Source organism: Manis javanica, chromosome 15, assembly GCF_040802235.1.
Source record: "Manis javanica isolate MJ-LG chromosome 15, MJ_LKY, whole genome shotgun sequence".
In the NCBI taxonomy this organism is placed as follows: Eukaryota; Metazoa; Chordata; class Mammalia; order Pholidota; family Manidae; genus Manis; species Manis javanica.
In genome coordinates, this window is record NC_133170.1 from 73,278,744 (window position 1) to 73,296,232 (window position 17,489).

The 17,489-nt window shown below is 48.7% G+C and overlaps 1 non-coding gene across 1 annotated transcript; it reads right to left on the reverse strand.

Annotated features, from left to right (window-relative positions):
- Positions 1-15,282: 15,282 nt before the first annotated feature.
- Positions 15,283-15,386, reverse strand: LOC118967491 (U6 spliceosomal RNA). The gene has a single exon (XR_005054581.2). It is a non-coding gene; the product is annotated as a U6 spliceosomal RNA (small nuclear RNA).
- Positions 15,387-17,489: the final 2,103 nt, after the last annotated feature.

The window sequence follows — 17,489 nt, forward strand, 5'->3', positions numbered from 1 at the left end:
AAGAATATCCCTCCACTATTCTCCAGCCATCTGTTTCACTCATAGTGCACTTAACAACAATCTGTAACTGTTTTATGTCTTTATTTGCTCATGTACTTATTATCTATCACTCCCTTGACCATATAGAGCTCCATGAAGGTGGGAACCAGGATGCCTTGTTCACTATTATATCCGCAGCCCCTGGCACATAATAAGGGCTCAACGATTGAAGAATGAATGGCTGAGAAGTATGTTTGGAAGCAGGAGCATTCCTTAGCCACCACTTTACCCTACTTAGTACAATAATACAATTAACATTTGGCTCCAGAGTGTGATGCTGCCCTAATTTTGAGCTGGCAGGAGCATGACTCTCTGTGATGGTGGCCTCTGGGGCCATCCACGAAACCAAGTTGAAAAGATAAAGGTTCTCTAACTTCAGCTTTGGGAAAAAAAGAACAAAAGCAGTGTGAGGGGAGGGTCACACTGTTCCTAACTTAAGAAAGATGAGACAGTGATGCTGGCTTAAAAAAAAAAATCTTTGCCAATTGGATCCATCATCAAAGAAAACCACCCTATGGACAGTTTTATAATATAGTCTGAAGCACAGGAAATGGGCTGCACCGGAGAGTCAGGGGACTTTTGGAAGTTGTATTGCTTTCTTAGGAAAATGTTGCTGGTTTCTGAAACTGCAGTTTAATTAAATTCAGTTGGCTGTATACCTTCAAAGGATGTTCCAGGTCCTTACCAGCCCTTGCAGACACAGGCATCTTCCAAACAAATGTGTGAGCAGGAGAGTAGGGAAAGCAATCCCTTGTAAGACTAGGCAGGCGTTCTCCCATCACAGATGAGACCCCTGGGCGAGTAGTGGGGCGGGAGGCTGAGGGACCTGAGTGTCCAGTCCTTCCTCTACCCACCCTGTCCTGCCTCCAGAGACAGTGGAGAGTGAGACAGTGCTTTCTCCACAGAGGAGGTCCAGGCATTAGGGCTGTCAGAGAAGCACCAAAAGGGGCAGAGATTCTTGCCAACTGGTTCCCTAGCCTTGAGCTCTAATGCAGACCCTCCCAGGTGACTCACCTCCACCCCAGGGGGAGAGCCTGCAGGGCAGGTGTCTCAGAGTGCATCTTTCAGAAAAGAGAGGTTTGGAGGCCATGGAGGCTGCCCTCAGACTGAGCTGACCTTCACTATGCACTTAGGATGAGACCAGAACTATGCTAGGTGTATGCATACCTTTCATCTCATTTGATTGTGTTGACAATGTAGAGGAAAAGGTTTTATTAAGCCTCTTCCAGATGAGGAAATCGAGGCACAGGTGGTAATCATCACTCACCCAAGATCACTCAACTTGCAAGTGGCTAGTGGTGTAAGCTGAGATGGCCGAGCTCATGCATTTGGCTCTATTTACTGATGACCTGTCACTACTGATTATCAGGCCCTGTTTTGGGTGCTATGGATGGTTTTAAGAGTAAGAAAAAAAAAACCTCAATCTTGTACTCAAAAGAGTTTACTCTTCCTTTTTACACTTGAGTTTGCATCTTACATACTAATGTGTGTATTTGTCTCTTTCCCCTGTTAGGTGCAAACTTTTTAAGAGGAGGAGCCTCCCCTTGGCTTCCTAGGCACTGGCCATGGACCCCCTGGGCAGTTTGGTGAGACCTAGGGACCCCCATTTCAGAACGAGGCTTTTCAAAATGCATGAAATAAAGTACATAGGATTGCAAAGGAAACCACTTATGCTGTAATACAGATATCAAAATACAAAAACCATGTTTGTGAAATAGTAAAATATGAGCTTCGTTATTATGTCTTCAGTAACAAGCTCTAGCCACCGGTCTGTCTCCTACGGTCATTCCAAGTTGTAAGGAGCACAAACTATACTTTAATACATCTGCACAACTGTTAGTGATATGAAAGTCTCTGTGATTTGCAGGATTGCTGAAATCACAGGAATTGCTGACACCACAGTGGTTTATCACCCGCATTCCTAAGAGAAGAAAATGCTGCCTTTCTTTTTGAGGCTAGTGAAAACGAAGGTGTAGTTTTTTTCCCAGATAAATTCATGGATCCCTGAATTCCACCTATGAGCCCACAAGGGACTGAGGACACCAGATTTAGTACCCATTTAGTAAATCAAGTGGCATTTCCCCGCAGGGTGCTACTGTCCCCAGGCACCCTGCCCTGCGGAGGGAGGGTGTGAGTAGCCCAGCTGGGAAGGATGCCTCCCAGGGTCACTGTCCTATCTTGTTCTATGATCGAGTGTATGACTGTTTAGTTTTTTTTCAAGTCACCAGGAAGGGTACAATGAGTGACCCAGGGAGACAGCGCAATAAATAAAAGCAGGTCAGGAGCACAGATTCTGGAGACCAGATTCACATTCCCGTGCGCCCGCTCAATAGCCTTGTGTCTTCGGGTGGGTCAGTAGCAGGTCAGGACCCAGCTCTCTCGCCTGTACAACGGGGCTGAGGAGAACGCCCTGGTGGCGTCCCTGGGAGGGCCCAGTGAGATAAGGGATGGAGGGCGCGGGCACAACGCCCGTGCGCGGGAAGCGCCCGGAACTGTGCGCCGCCTTTCACTCTGTTTACCTAGCGCCTCTCTTCAAAGCCCGCGGGAGGACAACCGAGAGCCTTTGAATGGGTCCTTTCCGGACCGCTGCTTCCCCACCGCACTCGGAGTCCTGCCCTAGGAAGGGGCTGTTCTCAGCTCGGGGGTCTCCTTGTGGGGGCCGCGCCAAGTGTCTCTTCCCCCCTCCACCCGGCCCAGCCCGGGCCCCCGGCCCCCGGGGGACAGCACCTGAACCTGGCTGCGCGACTCTGCCTTGCTTGTCCTTTTTTTTCTTCTCTGTCCCATCCCTCCCTCCCTCCCCCTCTTGCTGCCTTCTTTCTCTTTGTTCCTTCCTTTCTTTTTTTAGTTGTCCACCAAAGCAGTTGCTGAGTGAATCGCTCAGGGAGCGAATTCCAAGAGCGTGAGCTTCTCTTGTTTCCCAGGACAGGTTTGGGCCAAGACAAACCCCAGTGATGCCAATAGCATTTGCTTCAACAGTGGAGCTGGGAGCTGCCTTCTCCGCAGGGCTTGCCAAGCTGTTTGAACTTTCTCCTCTCTCCTTCCACCCGGTGATTAAAGGAACCACATGTAACTTTCTCCTTATGCCTCTTCTCCCCTTCCTTCCCCACGCACCCCTCCTTGGAAAGGCTCTGCAAAGTCCCTCGGTGTTTCTTAAAGAGCCCGTTGCTGCGGCCTCTTGATTTATGTTCACTTGGCAACGTGAGGTTGCAACGGCCAGAGGAGCCTGGGTAAGTGGAAAAGGGAAATGGGGACGGGTGGGCCGGCGGGAGGGCCTGATGGCGGCTCGCACTTGGCCCTCCCCCTGCGACAGACAAGAGCCTTGGACCCCAGAACCCGTGTGCGAAAGGAAATCCAACAAACTGGCTGCAGCTTGAAAACGAAGTCAAGGTTGTTCCAGGCAGCCCCACGGCACCTGCCCTTCCTGGGTGCCTGCCGACTTGGTGCTCTCCTTCCGCAGACCCCGTCTCCCGCTTGTTTGGGGTGTAGTGGAAATTGTAATCCCCTCATCTGGCCCACTGTAGGGGCTTTCTAAACATTAGTTGAATTAAATACCTTTTATAAAAGAAGTTGGAAGTCGACTTTTTTTTTGTTTGGGTTCTGTTATATGTCTTGCCTAGGCCTGCAGAACATGAGTTGATATCTGTGAAAGTATGGCTTTCATCCCCTATATAAAGTGTGTTTATTTCCTAAATCAGATCTTGAAAAATCCGAGAGCAGGAACTAGTCTTTCCTTCTTCTCTCCCTCCCTCCTTCCCTTCCATAAATATTTATTGAGCACTTACTATGTGCCAGGATCATCTCCTCTCCACCCCACTCTGACACTTAGCATGTCTGTCTTCTCACAGGTATTCACTAAGTGTTGGATGGATGGATGGATGGATGGATGGATGGATGGATGGATGGATGGATGGATGGATGGATGAATAGATACTGAGTTTTAGGTGGGACTCCAGGAAGTAGGCAATGGTCTTCAGTTTTCCTGGAAGGCTGTACATGTGGTTAACATCTCAGAAATGGGATCCCAAGCAGCAGAGAGGCAAGCTGGGGCTGAAGCTGGGAATGAGGACCCCTGGTTGCCACTCCCAGTTGGCCACCATCTTGCTGTGTGTCTGGTGACAATTTGTTTAACTCTTTGGCCTGCAACTGTCCTATCTGTAAAATGAAAGCAATCTCAAGACTTTGTTCAGACCTAGAGTTCTGTGATTGTCTAAAACCCTCTACCCCCAAATCCAGTGAAATCAGATCCTTTCATATAAGAATTATGAGACCACCAGATTTACTCCCAGCCCATTCACTTCTTGGACTGTCTGTTCTTGGTCTGGCCTGACTTGGAACTATTTGCATCTTCTCTTGTTCAAGAATCCACAGTGGCTTCCAAATACCTGTCACATCCAGTGTACTTTCCTTTCCTTGGCTCTCCAGAGATACATAGCCCATCCACTGCCCACAAGTCCACTGTATTTCTCAGCACTTAGCAGCTGGAATCTCCCACTCTAGTCAGGCTTTTCTCTGTGACCCCTATTTGCCTCTAGGCTTTTACTTACACGCCTTCCCTGTTCCATTTATGACTTCTCAACATAGTGATTTCATAAAGTTTCTACAGGGTCAATCAAATTTAAGTTGACTTTGAACAGATCATCCCAAACAATAATATACTATGGAAAAGAAAAAATTACCCGTATTTCCATTAGCCAAAAAGAAACCCTGTGAACATCGTGGTTTATTTTCTTCCAGTCTTATTTCATTTTAAAATCTGAGCAGATTTTAGGGCATGAACCACCTACTTTATGAATCACCTATAGACAGAGGTGGCTTCTAATCTTTCACCATAGTCTGCAAGTTGTGAGTAACATCTACATCTCACTAAGTCTCTTTACATGTCTTTAATTATTTCCTAGGGCTAAATTCCTAACAGTAGAATCACTGGGATTAAAGGATTTTGATGAGAGGGGTGGGGGAAGAGGAACCACATCCTTCTGTGAGCCCAGGGAGCATGCTGAGAAAGTGACAATCCCATCTTTTTCTTTGGGAATTGGCCAGTTTAACAGGCAACCGGCATACATGCTTTCCTACCTACTAAGGTTCTGGCCCAACACCGAGCTTCTGAGGCGTCTAGGAGATTCTCTAAAGGCAATAGGCTACAGAAAGAAATCCACCAGCATGTGTTCAGTTGGGACTGGAGATTCTGGAACTAGGTCACTCCTCAGCCTGCACCCACCCGATTTCCCCCCACAGCCTGCCCCAAGTGATGGAACTATGCACTTGGACATGAGTGATTGACTGTGGTATTAAGAAAATATGTATGACACAATGTTTTTTAGCTTTTTCCAGAGATATTTGTATCACACAAATGGCATGTTGGTTTCTTCCCCTCTCAGCCACTAAGAATGAATAAATCAATTGTCCTAATCAAGCTAATGGAGAGGGCATGGGCTAGAAAGAGACGCGGGAGGGGGGGGCTCTTTGCCTGAGCCTGCTGCTCCCTCAGCAGGGGGCCCTGGCAAAGTCGCCCCATGTCTCTGGGCCTCTGTTTCCCTGTCTTCAAGATGGGCACGGTCATACCCGACAGCTTATTCTTCACAGGATAAAGATCACTGGATGCATTTGGAGTTGCTTGGAAGAAAGTAGCTGCATGAATTTTTAATCCTCTTTGAAACAGCGTGTAGAAGCAGAGCTGTAAACACAGAGAACTAAACACTTCATTCTAGTTTTTAAGGTTTTTGTCTCTCACAATCCCACAGATCTGACCTTAAAAACAACTCAGAATGTGGGGAGGTGGAGTTTGTTGTGGTCATTGTTATTACATAAAAATTAATGGCTTGGCAAACACTGGGAGCACCCTGTCACACTGAGGTCATGTTCACACCAAGCAAATATATTCCAAGTTCCTAAACCTTCGACAGCACTGCAGGGAAGAATCGACACAATTCCCACGCAGGACTCAGCCTCCTGTGCCAGAATCATCATGGCTCCAAAGGGAGATGTTAGGATTCTGCAACCAGAACCCCACTGGTCTCCAGATTCCTTGTGGATAAGGCAAGTTTTTCAGTTCCAAACTTATGAGGCCTCTGGCTCCACTGAGCAGTGAGAAAAAGAAGAGGGAAATTCATAAAGACATAGGACCCGAATTTGGATCCCATTCATTGTTCATCCATCCATTCACCAAGCATTTTGGGGGCATCCTAAAATCTATCAGGGACTAAGCTAAATGCTGGAGATAGTGTGGACAGCAGAAGCAGAACTGTCACTGCCTGGGGGAGGTTGTAGTCAAGTCAAGATGAACATTAATCGGTAATTGCACAGGGAAATGTAAAATCACAACTGAGTGGGGAGCTAGGAAAGCCAGGCTGTGGGACTGAGGTACATCATGAGGGGCATCTGATCTAGCTGTGGAGATGAGGAAAGGTGGAAGTCAGAATATGCAAAGGCCCCTCTTAAGGGACAGTGGCATATCTGAGGATGTGAAAGGCCAGAGTAGTAACAGTCAGGGGAGGAGAATTAAAAGGTGGAGCAAGGCACACACCCACTGGGACGGAAATCAGAAAATAATGGAAAACAACAAGTGCTGGCAAGGAATTGGAAGAATCAGAACCCTTGGGCTCTGCTAGTGGGAACGTAAAATGGTGCTGTTGAACATAAAATGGAAAACAGCTTGGTGGCTCCCCAGCAAGTTAAACATAGAGTTACCAGATGACCCAGCAATTCCACTCCTAAGTATATACCCCCAAAGTGAAAACAGATGTTCAAACAAAAACTTGTGCACAAATGTTCAGAAGAGGCACTGTTTACCACAGCCCAAAGCTGGACACAACCTATCAATGTCCTCATCAATGGGCAAACAAGAGGTGGTTTATCCCTACAATGGAATATTGTTCAGCCATGAAAAGGAACAAAGTATTGACACATGCTACAACATGGATAAACATGGAAACATGCTAAGTGAAGGAAGTCAGAAAAGAACACATAGTATGGGATTTCATTTATATGAAATATTCAGAATAAGCAAATCCATAGAGACAGAAAGCTGATTGGTGGTGGCAAGGGGGAGGGTGGAATGGGAAGTGATCCCTAAAGAGTAAGGGATTTCTGTTTGGGATGATGAGAAAGTTCTGGACTAGATAGTACAAGGCTTGCACAACAGTGTTAATCTACTTAATGTCACTGAGTTGCACACTTTAAAGTGTTTCAAAGGTAAAGCTTTATGTTGTGTGTATTTTACAGTAATAATAATGATGATAATAATAATAATAATAATAATAAATAATAAAGATGGAGTTAGGGAAGCAGGTGCAGCCAGCTGGCAAATTACCTGGACAGTGTGTTTTCTTGCTGAAATCAATGAAGAGATCATCCTGGATGCAGTAGGGTGAGGGGGGGGAGGATGGGAACCCACACTGTTAGGAGGGAGACCAGTGAGGAGGTGGGAGCAATGGTCCAGGAGAGAGATGACTTGGACCAGAGGCACCGCGCTGGTGGAGGGCAGTAGGCAGATCTGAGCCATATATGCAGGTGAAAGAGCTCGAGGGCCTGGTCGAGGGGCTGCACACAAAGCCATTCCAGCGGACTGGGCTCTGCTCCCTCAAACACGTCGGCGCTCTCCTCACCTACGGGCCTGGAGGAGGAAAGCCTGAGTCCTCATAAGGACGCTGGAAAGCATGCTGGAAGAAGACCCTTGGATTCAGCTTTTTATTCTTTTTGCTGCAGGATCTCGAGCAAGTAACTTCTTTGTCCCTCAGGTTCTTTCTCTGTCAAATGAGGACCCTAAGGTCTACTTCATAGTATGTTGTGTGGAGATGGAAAGAGAGAACCGCAGGGGGACAACAGCACCTGTCCTAGCTATCTCCCGGGGTTCTTGGGGGACCCCAGTGGCTGTGAAATCTTTCAGAGACAGCACCAATCACCCAGGGAAGCAGCCCACGCTCTGGGGCTGCGATCGCAGCTTTTAGAAGGCAGTTCCCTTGAACAGATTCTCCAGAAGCGGTGACTTTACGATAATCTCGAAGATAACAGATTACAGTTGTTAAAGCTAGGATGAAGAGGCGGAGGAGTCCCGGAAGCAGGGCGAGCTGAGAAACCAGGTCGCCCGAAACGTTACTGCCTGTTTGCCCCGCCCCCGGATAAGCCCCACCCAGGCCCTGCCCCCTGTGTTGGCACGGGCCACGCCCTCTCAGCGCCCAGCGCCCTCCCTGCTCCTGGGCTGGAGGCTCCCACCTGCGCTCAGCATTTGGTACCCGTGAAGGGAAGAGAGGGCGTGTGCTGGCTGGGGATGGGAGGGCTGGCATTTAGCAGTGTGAGAAGTGGGGGGTCCAGTCCCCTCCCTGTCCCCGCTCTTCACCACCCTCTAGGTGGGGACCCTGACTTTTGCATAACGTGAGTACTTATTTAATGCGTGCGCTGGCTCCAGGGCTCTTCATGTGTCTGTCTGTCCTTCATATGCCGGTGTACTTCCGCCTCGTGTCTGTCTAGGTTGAAGCGCGGGGAGAGGGGGGTGCTTCCTTACAGCTCCTGTTCGACCCCCAGGCCCCGGCCAAGGGCAAAGAAAGAGGCTGGGGCGGAGGACGAGGGTGAGGAGGGCGAGCAACATAGGACAGGCTTCTCGAACCAGATCTGCTGCCAACTTGGATTCGGTGCTTTTCTCCAATAAAAGGAACTTTTCACGTGTTTTTTTCCATACATCCTTTAAAAAATTTTAAAGAGCCTGGTTCCTATCCATCTGATTGGAGGCGTCACAGTGCAAAGCGAGCTGAGTCCGGCACACGCGCACGCGCGCGCACGTACACACACACACACACACGCGCGCGCACACACACACACACACACACACACACCACCCCGCCCCCTCCTCCCGAGGTCTCCCGAGTGTATCTGCTCGGGTTACAACTAGCCGCGCCCCTCCCCCACCTCGCCGTTCCCCTTTCCCTCCTCAATCTTGGGAGGCGCGTCCTCTGTGTCTTCCCAAATCCCCGAGGGGGCCTTCCTGGGCTGGAGTGGGGTGGGGGGAGGGTCACATAACGAAGACCAGAAAGAACAAATTAGATAATAAAAAGAATTATAGTAATTGCTTTCACTTTCCCCGAGCCGCTCGGCGGATCCTCCCCGCGGCCCCCCCAGCTGTCCGTCTGTCGGGAATACTCAGTCTCGCCCACCCCGTCCCTTCCCCCAGGCTCCTCCTCTCCTCTCCCTTCGCTAGCGCGTTTCCCTCTCTTCCTCCGTTTTCTCGTTGTGCTGGAACGTTCAGCGGAATATGATGAATGATCACCTGTCACGGCTTGTTTATTATAATGCAGGCAATCAATTACACATCCCCAACGCTGGCCGGCCCGCAGGAAATTTATATGCTCAGCACAAACCAATGTGAAAATGGAATCTCATTTGCCAAATGTCTTTCTCCCCGTACAGCACGATGATTACAGTCTGTGTTTGTTTCAACAGTGGTGTACAGCTGACAGTGCCATCATTTACTGCCTGGCTCAGGTCACGTCACTCTAGGGCTTTATTTATTGTGTTAGGATGGCCGGCACGGGAAAAGGACAAGGGTGTCTGTCAGGGACGCCACCGTGTTAAAAAGTGGGAGGGCCGGGCCACATTTCCAGGCAGGGCTGCAGCCTCACCCCTGCTCGGGGTCCTGTCTCCTCAGGCGCCCCACCACCACCAGCGTCCTTCTGCCTGGACTCCTAGGCCCCACAGGGGTGGCAGCTCCTGGTTTCGGAAGCTCTACGGATCTGAGAATCTGATGAGCCCGAGTCGGAATTCTAGTTCTGCTACTCTCTTAACTAGACAGTGCGGCCAAGAATACCGCCTCATCTGGAAAATGGGAGTTTTAAAATGCTCCCCTTGCAGGAATATTGCGATGTCTGGGATAGAGCTGTGGACACATGTCAGTTCCAGTGACTTAAGCTCCAGCTCTGGCCAGTCTGAGACCCACCCATTCGGGGGCAGAGGGAGTCCCATTGGAAGATATGTGAGCCGGGGTTCAGGCCCTGTGTCAAAATCTCCCCAGTCTCTACTTCCTGAGACGTGGCTGTCTCAAGGTCTTCTGTCCCCCTTCCAGGTGGAATTTTGCTCTTTGTTTCCTAGCATGGACACATGTGTGACTTTGGGGGAAAATATGACCACCTCCCTCTACTTCGAAAAATAGGCATTGTGATCCTGGCATTTCCAGCTGTGTGACCACAGGCAGGCCAGTCCCTCCACCTCCTTGAGCTTTGGTTTCCTACCGTAAGAAGTGAAGAGACTAATTCCCACACTGCCTACCCCGATCTTGCCGGCAGGATCCCCAGGGTCCAGGGGTGTAAAAAGTGCCATGTACACTGGACAGTGCAGTTGTCACTGATGACTAACCTCTTTCTGTCAGGAGTTCTAGTTGCTGTTCGTGATTTTGCTGCACAAAGTGTTGACCCAAATTTGTAGGCCCCACAGCACCTGGCATAGTGGGAGATCAATGAGGGAGAGGCAGATTCTTGTATGTGTATTCAATTGTTCTGGATCATATCATATATTTATCACTTTATATACATATTCCTTCAATGGCCATGTGCCCAGAAAGGATGGAAGCTTCAAGCAGAAAGACACCAGGTGGATTTGGGGCCCCTGTGTATGCCAGCATATAGCCACTACTTGACACATCCTAAAGATATCAGTACATATTTGTGGCTTTAATGGATGAATGAATGAATGAATGGCTACCTGAATAAATTCATTGCTAGGGCAATCTCTGTTGTGAAGAGGGTGGGCCCTGGGGAAAGGATGTTTGCTACAGGTATCTTTATTGTACCTACCTGATTCTCAGAGAATCAGGCTATTCCATGCATACCTAGCCTTGTCTGAGTGCCCAGGGTTATGCACACTACATATATTGAGATAGTGCCAACTGGTGAAAGATCACACGTATGTCTGCCTGGCTACTCCTCCCCACCCCAGACCAACATCCACTGAATAAATTCTCAGTCATTTTCCATCCCACATGCCTTGAAATCTCCATGCCTCCCTCAACCACAGGCTCCTATGGCAGGCAGCTATACCTTACTTTGGGTTCCTGAAATGCCCAGCACAGTGCCTGCCTAAAGCAGATGCTTTTCAGCCAATCAATAAAGATGGTATTTTCCAAACACTGATGTCTGGGATACAATGTAGAATTCCATTAAAACACACTGGGTCAGGAAAAAAAATGATAGGAGTTCACATTTTAAAAGTGAAAAATTAACAGCTGCATTGTATATTTTGATCAAGTGCTTGGATTTGTAGAAAGGATTTCTTTCTATAAATATAATTATTAGTCACCATGATTATAATAACAACCAGGGGGATGGCACGGAGCCTGTGCCTCCATAGCAGGGTGAGCTGGGTAGAGCCGGGTATTCCCTCTGCTGACTTGCTTCACTAGTTGACTAACAGACCTTATTCCCTGGACGAGCCGATCACATCCTGCCAACGCCAGCTTCCCAACATGGAGGGGAAGCAAGAGCATGCACTGTGGGATCCTGGGGGAAAAGCAGCCTGTGTTTGCTGCTGCTTTGACAGTTGAGATACCGAGAGGGCTGGCAAACAATGGGAAATGAAACATTTGAGTGGTTACAAAAAATTCCGTGGGAAATCCCCCCTGGTGGTATTTATGTGTCATGGCTGTGACAAGCGGAGCTTGGGGCTTTCGATTTCAAGGGTTCCTGAGCAGACCACAGTGACATTCCAGCAGTCCCCAAGAACAGCCCTCCTGGGCCACAGAAGGCCCATCCATCTGTCCAGGGAAGATTTGGACACATGCATAAAGTTGGCCATGAAATGCAATGGCTTGTTGGGAGTTCACCCCCATTGTGGACCTCAGGCCCCCAAATCTTCTGCTCTAAAATAATTCATCTCAACTGGTCTCCTAGATCTTCCCAAGCTGTAAGATCCTGCGGGCTTCTTATATGACTGGTGGTTTTCCTCCAGCTCAGCCCCACCTGCGGAACTGTGGAAACCTCAGCCCCCTTAGTTTTCACTCCCATCTAAGTGAAAACTCCAAAGTCAGGGCCTCATATGCACTCCCCATGGCATTTTCTGGCTAACACGTGGCCTCTTTCTGCTTCCTCTGTTCCGATTTGTAATGGGTATCTGTCCGCTGCTCCCCATCCCCATTTAGAGAATAAAGTGGACTGATACTAACCAGTCCTTCCTTTGCTTTCCTTAGAACTAATAAATATTCAAAAGACTTACCACTATTGCTAATGTCTTGCTGTTGTTGTGATATATGTTTATAGATCTACTTAAAGGTGAGGTTTATAGATTTTTAGAGACACTTAGTAGATGAGAAAACTGAAACTTAAAAGATTAAATAACATGCCCATGTGCATTAGACATGAGGTTTTAATTGCAAAGTGGCAAACTCCCAATTTAGATGGACTTAAACCAGATTAAAACTATACTGGATTATTTACCTAGAAGCAAGGCCTGTTAGCTTCAGGCATGGCTGGATCCAGATCTGCAATTAAGTTTTTAGGAATTTGCCTCTTTCCATCTCTTTAGCTCTGCTTTTCTCTGTACTCGTTTCATTTTTAGATTGACTCTACGTGTTTTATATCCTCCTGGTATCAAATCCAAGCTTTCTCCGGCCAACCTGTGAAAGGCCCAGTGGTAGGTGTGATGGGCTCTGATAGGTTCAGCTGCCCATTGCTAAATCAGTGACCATGGCAGGGGGGACAGAATGATCTGACTGACCAAGCTTCAACCACATGCTCACTGCTGAAGTCTAGCCAAAGCACACGATGCTGTGAGAGCATTTCCCCAAAGAATACTGGGGTGTTCTTACCAGAAGGAGGAATGAATGCTGGGTGGGCAAAAAGCCCTGATATCCCATACTCCCACATCACACTGCCAGTAAGAAGCAGGCAGGCCTGTATGCAGATCTGCTCTCCACCTTCTCCGTGCTGCTGGAGACCACCTGGGGGTGGGGAAGGGGGGGCCCTCAAGCTCTACCTGACCGGGGGACTCCAGCCCCTCCCCCACAGCATGAATGCGTTCTAGTTGGCAGTTTTCAAAACATGCCTCTTGGGAGCTGCTGTGGGGAGGAAGATGGTGGAGGATGGAGAGAGAACTCAGGGGCTGTGGCTACACAACCCCTCTCCCCACCCCAAATTCAACCATGCAGCAATGCTTGTGTCCGTATATTCAGTTCTCTGGTATGCTTTTATTTAAACAAACAGCTCTTCATATTTTTGAAGCTTAAAAATCAGTGATTTTTCTGCAACCCTTGCCCACTCACCCATTCATAAGCGAGGAACAATAGCTCAGAAAGAGGCAGGCACTTGCCCAAGGCCCCACACAGCACGGAGTGAGTCTACAAGTCGACACTCCTCCAATGCCCTTTGGGCGGGCAGCCTTGAAGTGGGCTGGAGATCCATCAGCAGGGACCACCACTCACGCCCCTGCCGGACAGTCCTGACTTATTAGCAAGGACGCAGATCTTAACACGAACAGAGCAGAGCAGAAAGAGGAACCTTTGTGCAGCGGCCTTTCTCCCAGTCTCTGGCTGCAAGCAAGCTCTGGGGACTCGCTCTGTAGGTAACATCCTACAGATCTTAGAGGTAAGGTAAGAAGACAGAAAAACAGCCAGATTCCTGCTACTCCGTCCTCGTTCTTAGAGCTTATATCACCATTCCAGAAGAACTGGCACGAGTAAGCCATGTGCTTCCGTTTTGGATGTTTACAAACAACTGTTCTGCTCTGTCCTCCCATATCTGCAAAGCTGGTCTCCATGCACCAGCTCTGCCATGCATTTCAAACACACCAGCCACTGCTAAGCATCATAGCTACCTCTCTGAGTGCTTACAGTGTTCCCAGAACTGCGTGCTAAGCACTTGACAGGTGTTGTTTCATTGAGTCCTCTCAATAACTCGCTACAGTGGATACTGTTATCCTCATTTTACAGGTGAGGAGACGGACAGCTCAGGGAGATGAATTAATTTCTCCAAGGTCCTCAGCCAGCTTCCGACTCAGGCAATCAGAGCGCAGACAGTGAGCTCTCGGTTGTGTCACTGCGCTGGCGTGTGATGGGCGCTTTGGATGGGGGAGATGTCAGTGTCGCCGCCCCTGGACACAGACAGACAGAAAGTTCTCCACTTCCCTCAGGACTTTCCTTCCACCACCCAGGGCCTTCCAGCTCAGCCTGAGGAGTGCTGTGTTATCCCTTTTACTTCTCTCCCACGATTTGCCTGGTGTCTTCAGCAAATGCACATTGAGGGTTGCAGGGAGAGACGATTATGTCACAGAGTGGGCATGGCCCATCAGGTGCCCGTGAGCATGCCTAAGTCAGGTAAGGAGAGGCACCCGGCCTCGTTACTCAGACCACCTTGCAGCAGCTTACTGAACCAGTGTGATTCTTAACATCTTCAACTTGGAGCTCCTCCAGGTCAGCCAGCTGGTGCATTCAGCACCACTCAGCTCGGCTTAACTCAATTAACTGAGCGGCTGAGCCGGCCTGAGCTGAATTCAACAAGTATTTCGTAGGCACTGAGCTGCGGGGGAAGAGACAAGGGAGGGCAGGAGGCGGACTCTGCCAGACGCCGCCCTTCAGGAGATGCCCTGCCTCTCAAAGGAGAACACAGTGCCATTCTTTGTAAATACCCCCTGAATAACTTTCCCCATATCCACACTCCCCACCCTGTGCTACAGTTGACGTCATACTTTTCTTTAGAGACATTTTCCTTCAACTAAATTGATTTCCTTCTTTAAGGGTAAATAAATTAATTTTTGTATCATTAAGGTGGCACTGACATAACATAAAAGCAGGAATTGTACAGTGAACAGTTCAGTGGCATTAAGTACCTCAGCAGTGTTGTGTGACCACCATCTGTGTCCAGTTCTGGAATATTTCCATCACCCCAACATAGAACCCTGTACTCAGGAAGCAGTTTCTCCCCATTCACACCTCCAACCAGCCTCTCACAACTGCTAATCTGTTTCCTGCCTCTATGTGACTTTGCACATGTCACATAAATGGAATCACACACTCGGTGGCCTTTTGGGTCTGGCGCCTTTCATTCAGCACCCTGCTTTTAAGGTTCACCCATGTAGTGGCCTGTGTCAGAGCTTCATCCCTTTTTAAGGCTGAATACCATTTCATTTGTATAGGGATACACCACATTTTGTTTGTCCATTCATCCTGTTGATGGACATTTGAGCGGTTTCCACCTTTTGCCTATTGTGACTAGTACTGCTAAATAAGTTTATGGATTTATTTATTGAGATGGAATTGACATATAACAATGTAAAAACCTAGAATGTTTCGTGAGTTTTTGGGTCATCCTTGCACAGGGGCCATACGAACCTCCATACTGTTCCAGTTTTTGTATATGTGCTGCTTAAGTAAGCCCTCAGTAAGCTTATTTTAAGAGGAAAACTGATATCATTACTCTTAATGGGAAACCTATATTTTTCTAATAGACGATAAAATGGATACATAACTATAAGGAGTAAAAGTTCCACTTGCATTGCACATAAAATCACCACATGCACTATCAGATGTTGTAGTGAAGAAGCCTAGATGGATGCTGGATGCGGTCAGCCTCGGGTTTGAATCCTGCCTTTGCCATCTGTGGGACTCTGGGCTAGTGACCTGGCCTCCTCCAGCTTCAGTGTAATGATAACACTTGTAACTGCTTCCTCCTATAGTTGTGACAATTAAAATCTTGAGTAAAGTGCTCAGGACTGTGGTGGGCTGGTAGGTAGGAACACAGATCACAAACACAGTAGCGGCAATAATAGTGGCGGGCAACGAAGCCAGTATTTGCTGCATGCCGGGAACTGGAGAAGCGCCTCGCATGCCTCACCTCATGTGATCCCCGTGGTATTCTGGGAGGCGAATGTTATCCTCATTCTGTAGATCGGAGAACAGGCAGAGAGAGGTAGGGCGACTCCACAGCTGGGGTGGGCTCCGGGCAAGATAAATGACAATAGGAAAAGTAACCCTGGAACGTCAGGACTGACCCTGGGTAGTAGTGATTAACTCCAGGACGGTTGCTGGGGCCCTTGAGGTCCAGACCTGGCAACTTGCTGCAGACCTGGCCCGGAGGCGCTGTCGGCGCTGGCTTCCTCCCAGCTGTGCCTCTTTATCAAGTCGCTCTTACTCAGGTCTGTCAGATGAAGTTCCCTGAGAGCACTCTGGGCCTTCACCACTTTTCTAGCTAACTTACATCTCATGGTTAATGGGCTTCGCTGGCCCTCTCTGGACCCCATCCTTCTCAGTGTCCCGAAAGCCACCCCCTTGCTGGCCAATCTCTGCCCTTCCATGCTGCATCTGAGCCCCCAAGACTGGTACACAGCCTCCTACTAATTATCCACCACTGGTGCAAATATTAGCACGCCTCAAGTTCACATGTATCCATCACATCTTGATGGGCAGGGTGGTGTATGACTCACCGTTCCAGTCCACTGGGGAGTCCTGTCCCACCTGAGGGGTCATTAGTTTCCTGGGGCTGCCATAGCAAATCAGCACAAATCGGGGGCCTTAAAACAACAGAAATCTGTTCTCCCACAGCCCTGGAGACCCCAAGTCTGAGATCAAGGTGTTGGCAGGGCCACACTCCCTCCAGGCTCTGGGGAAGATGCCTCCCTGCCCTTTCAGCTTCTGGGGGCTCCAGGCACCCCTTGGCCTGTCACCACAAGCCACTCCAACCTCTTCACTCCAATCTCTGCCCTGGTCTTCACGTGCCCTCTTCCTGGGTGTCTCTGTTTGTCCTTTTCCAGCTATTATAAGGACACAGTCATTGAATTTAGACCCACCCCAATCCAGGGTGATCATCTCGATCCTCACTTTAATCACCTCTACAAAGACTCTATTTCCTAATAAAGACATACTCAGAGACTCCATCCAAGTGGACATGAACTTCGGGGGACCATATTCAACCCACTACAGAGGTCTTCAGATGGAAGAGGTGCCTGATATTCCTTGTAACAGGTTTATTGAGCCCAGCGGGCACAACTGTAAAAGGGTATGATTTTCCTCCAAAGACAGTTACCAGCCGGATTCTTGCAAATCTCCCTTTCCCAGCCCTTAGCGGCACCATGGGCAGATACGCTGGCCTGTTGCCAACATTGGCCAGTCTAGTCCAGGTCGGGCCAATCTAAAACATCCACCCTTGTAGCCTACCCTCCAACTCAGCTTTGCCCCAGGGCCTGAGAAACCTGGCCTGGCCACCTCTTGCCCTGCTCCTTCCCTATGCTTCTGGTTCCCACAGTGTACCAAAAAGGATGATTCCACGGACAACCAAATTTGGCCAATGTGCTTGAAACTAAGTTACCCAGATGTCTTTACTTTAGGCTCATTTGATGTGTGAATGCACAGCCCAGAGCAAGTGGTTTCCAGACTTATGCAGGCCAGGAAGTGATTTCTCCACAGACCATCTCACTTCCCTGGTGTTCCTTAGAGCACACTTTGGGAAATGCCAGACTATATAAAATACTGTAAAATATAAAAT